The sequence below is a fragment of the Hyla sarda genome, chromosome 6 (assembly GCF_029499605.1).
Source record: "Hyla sarda isolate aHylSar1 chromosome 6, aHylSar1.hap1, whole genome shotgun sequence".
Classification (NCBI taxonomy): Eukaryota; Metazoa; Chordata; class Amphibia; order Anura; family Hylidae; genus Hyla; species Hyla sarda.
The window spans coordinates 212,764,953-212,769,364 of record NC_079194.1 but is presented as its reverse complement, the minus strand read 5'-3'; the positions used below and the strand labels follow the sequence as shown (position 1 = coordinate 212,769,364).

At 54.8% G+C, this 4,412-nt stretch overlaps 1 non-coding gene across 1 annotated transcript; it reads left to right on the top strand.

The window, feature by feature from the left end:
* The first annotated feature begins 260 nt into the window (after positions 1-260).
* On the top strand, positions 261-448 carry LOC130277955 (U2 spliceosomal RNA). The gene has a single exon (XR_008845649.1). It is a non-coding gene; the product is annotated as a U2 spliceosomal RNA (small nuclear RNA).
* Positions 449-4,412: the final 3,964 nt, after the last annotated feature.

Sequence of the window (4,412 nt, the reverse complement as noted above, 5' to 3'; positions counted from 1 at the left end):
ACAAGCGAGACATGGACCTGCCCGCTGAGCCAGTCTTTTAAACAAGCTGACACATGCAAAGGAGGCCCTCAGCAGAGTGGGGATATCGGGTATTCCCTTCCCACCCTTGCGGGGATCCTTGTACATCACAGTCCTCTTGACTCTGTCCATTTTGCCTCGCCCTGAGGTAAATACTCACCCCCTTTAACTGCTCTCAGGCCTCTTACCCCAGCCAAGCCAGATCACCCTGCTCTGTACTGACGAGTGGCAAAAACCACGAAACAGCTGTCTCGGCCTTTTGGCTAAGATCAAGTGTAGTGTCTGTTCTTATCAGTTTTCATGCCGGTGGCAAACTACGCCGGTATGGGGCTGGTGGGGATGGGTGCTGCATGGAGGATGCAGGTGTACCAGGGCTTTCCGGGGCTGGTTCTGAGGAATCAGCTCGACGGCTGCCCTGATGTGACCTGTTCCCTCAGGGTCTCGCCATGAGGCTGAGAGGGTCTAGAGCCGAGGTACTTTTGTGCCTCGGGGAGTGGTGACCCCGAGGTGCCGAAACCCACTGGGAGTATTGGCTCACTGAGTTGAAGCATGGGCACCATAATCTCTTCCCCTTGTGGCACTCACCTCTTGATTCCCGGCCTTCTCGCTAGGATCAGATAAATTTTTATAGATCCGGCCGGATGTCCGGGCAGTATATCTGCACACATTCACTTATTTATTTCTTTTTGTCTCACTGTGTCACTTTTTGCGTGTTGTGTGTTCACAGGATTAGTCAGGATGCGGTAGCCCTTCTGGGTATCCCTCCTGGCGGTCTAGGGGAGGTGTGTGTGGCCATTAGGTTCCGCACCTCCCTGCAAACACCCCGGGTACTCCTGCTTTGGCAAGGTACCTACCGTTATCGGCTCTGCGGGCAGATACCTTGGCTAACGCCAAGGGGGATGCCGGGAGCATTTGTGGTCCCCTAGTAGCTTCGGCGAAAAGGGACATCGAACCTGGAACCTCGCAGGTACCTTTTGGTCCGGAGGCGAAGGGTAAGGATTGTTGGGGGGCCTCTCTCCTATTGGAAAAGGGCTTGCGATAGACCGCATCCTTTGTGCACGTTTTTTAGTGTAACACGTTTGCACTTTTTCTTGCACTTTGGGTGAATCGAGAGCACGTTCATCGGCTTTAAAATAAAATAAAAAATAAAAAACCACGAAACAGCTGTCTGCAGATGAATAGAAACTTCCCTTTTGGGGACTAGTCTGGCTTGGCATAAAATCCAATCAGCTTTTTATATTCCTTAACAGGAGCTAAGCTGATACCAGGGAACATTACATGAAAAGGTGATGTAATGAGCTGCTTTGCATATTCCCCTACCCAGAATGCCCGCGGAGTGCTTAATGGCCTTCTGAAGCTCCGTTACACCAGGAGTGGTGGCCTCGCCCTGAGGTAAATACTCACCCCCTTTAGCTGCTCTCAGGCCTCTTACCCCAGCCAAGCCAGATCACCCTGCTCTGTACTGACGAGTGGCAAAAACCACGAAACAGCCCCTGCCCCCCCGTACCCCACCCCGGCCCACCCCTACCCCTGCCCCGTCCTCCCCTGCCCTGCCCGGCCCACCCCTGCCCCGGCCTCCCCTGCCCGGGCACTCTCTCCTGCCCCCCGCCCCACCCAACCTCCTTTCTCTCCTGGCCCAGCAGCACCTAACCCCCCTCCAGCTGCTGGTGCCCGCCCTTCGGAGGACTTTCCTGTGATTCCTCCCCCAGGTACCATACAGAGGAAGAGGAAAGGAAGGGACAACGCATCAGAAGAGTCCCACAAAAGAAAGATTATCGAGACCTGCGAGACCCCTCAAGCTTCAGATGAGGAGGAGGAGATGGAGCAGGTCTGCGAGAGCCTTGAAGCTTCAGAAGGAGAGGAGGAGATGGAGCAGGCCCAAGTGGAGCAGGTCCAAGCAGAGCCAGTCCAAGCTCAATCTATGGAGGAGCTGCTGCAGGACCCAGAGGTCAAGAAAATCCTGGACACTCCGGCCAACACGGTCTACGACGAGTTCTTGGAAGGGCGCTATGAGAAGCCACAGGAGCCGACAGGCGCCAGAGAAGAGGACCCGCCCGACCAGAGCGGTAACTAGTATCTGAACTAACCTCTCTTTTTTATTCCCATGGCTGATCTCAACATCTTCTGCATTAATGTGAGGAGTATTAGAGCTTGGTTTAGATTTCAGACTGTCCTTACGTTCTTAGATTCCCAGAGGTGTGATGTTTACATGCTGCAGGAATGTGCTTTGTCTGCTTCTAGGTCTTACAACCCTCTGGCCAGGCAGTGGCCTCACGGCCCTTCCTACTGGTCTGGTGGGGGTGACAATAGGTCTGCGGGGGTGGCCATCCTGATCGGGGGCGGTAACTTTGCACTTGATTCCGTCCGGAAGCTCGTCTGTTGCAGACTTCTTGTGGCAGACGGTTACTGGGCGGGTGAGCCCGTGCGGCTCATCAACGTGTATGCCTCCCCTGAGAGGGATGTCCGACTGGAGGTTCTCCAGGCCCTGCAGGCTGAACTTGCCACCACTAGGGCAGTAGTGTTGGGTGGTTACTTCAACTGCCCCATTGAGGTGGACGGGCGCAGTTCTGGCACATCCGACAACCTGGAAGTGACGTCTAAACTGCTGATTGAGATAGTGACAGAGACATGCTTGCAGGACGTTGTTGGGTCCATCGGGAACGGCTCCGTAAACTATACGTGGAGCCGCCCCGATGGCTCGCTCCGTTCTCGGATAGACTTCATCTTCACTTCGAGAGCAGTCAGAAAGGTGTTGTACTTTATGGTCCCCTGCTTCTTCTCTGACCACAGGGCCATTCGATTCCGGTGGACTTTGGGCCATGGATTCCCACCTGGCCCAGGCTCCTGGAAGTTGAATTGTGCCCTATTGAAGCAGAGGGAGGTCATGGAGGAACTTAGGGATGCGTACCTTGTATGGCGTAATGACAAATGTCTGTTCAAGTGCATCAGCGATTGGTGGGAATATGTTAAAGTCGAATTCCGTTGTTTCTTTCAGGCAAAAGGCACACAACAGGCGTGTGCAAAGAAGTGGGACTTCAGGAAACTGCAGCGCGAGCTGCGGTCCCTGCAGGACCTGCTCCAGTGTTGCTGGGACGTCAGGGAGGAGCTGGAGGAGACCAAAAAGAGCTTGAAAAGGCACTTTGAGGAGGAATCCAAGCGAATCGTCTTTCGTTCCAAGGTGGAGAACCTGGAAAAGGGTGAGAAGTGTAACTCTTTCTTTTTCAGGAAGCTCCATGCTGGCCACACGCCCCTGACTGAGCTACGAGATGAGACCGGACACATGAGGAGGGGCAAGGAGGAGATAGTGGGGGTCGTCTCCAACTTCTACGCAACCTCTACGCCCCCAAGTCATCCGACCCCGAAGCCGCCGAGAGGTTCCTTTCAGGTATCACTAATGTGGTTGATCCCGCAGGTGCGGCGGCTATGGACGATCCCTTGACAGTGGGGGAGCTGCTCTCTGCCGCTAAATCCTTTAAGCCCGGAAGGACCCTGGGCAGTGACGGCCTCTCGGCCGAGCTCTATGTAGCGCTGGGTGACCTGATCTGTCCGGACCTGTTGGAGGTGTACGAGGAGATGGTGGTGGGGGGCAGAATGCCTCCGTCGTTGAGGGAAGGGATGATCACGATCTTGTATAAGCGGAAGGGGGAGAGATGTGACCTGAAAAACTGGCGTCCCATCTCTCTCCTGAACGTGGACTACAAGATCCTCGCCAAGGTGCTGGCCAACAGGCTGAAACCTGTCATGGGGCAGATCGTTCATCCGGACCAGACCTGCAGCATTCCTGGTCGCAGGATTGCTGACAGCCTTGCCCTTGTGAGAGACACGGTCCATTACATCCAGGACAGCAGGGGCCGCGCCGCCCTGGTCAGCTTAGATCAGGAGAAGGCATTCGACCGTGTCTCCCACGCATTCATGGACAGGGTTTTGCGCAGGCTGGGTCTGGGGAAGATGTTTTGCTCTTTTGTTAACGTTATGTGTTTTGACATTTACAGCACGGTGTTGGTGAATGGCTGGAAGACTGACCCCTTTCCCATCCTTTCAGGGGTTAGACAAGGCTGCCCTCTTTCACCTCTTCTTTTTGTTTGTGTTATAGAGCTCTTCGCTGAGACTATCCGGCAGAATGGAGAGATCAGAGGGATCACCGCACCAGGACCAGACCGCTATGAGGTCAAATGCTCGCTCTACATGGACGACGTGACCGTCTTCTGAACTGACCAGCGTTCGGTGACTGCGCTCGTCCAGACCTGCGAGGACTTCAGCAGAGCTTCGGGGGCAAAAGTCAACTGCGGGAAGTCGGAGGCCATGATCTTCGGGGAGTGGCACCTGACTTCTTCCGCCCCCTTCCCCTTCACAGTTAAGCCGGACTTCATTCAAATTCTTGGAGTCTGGTTCGG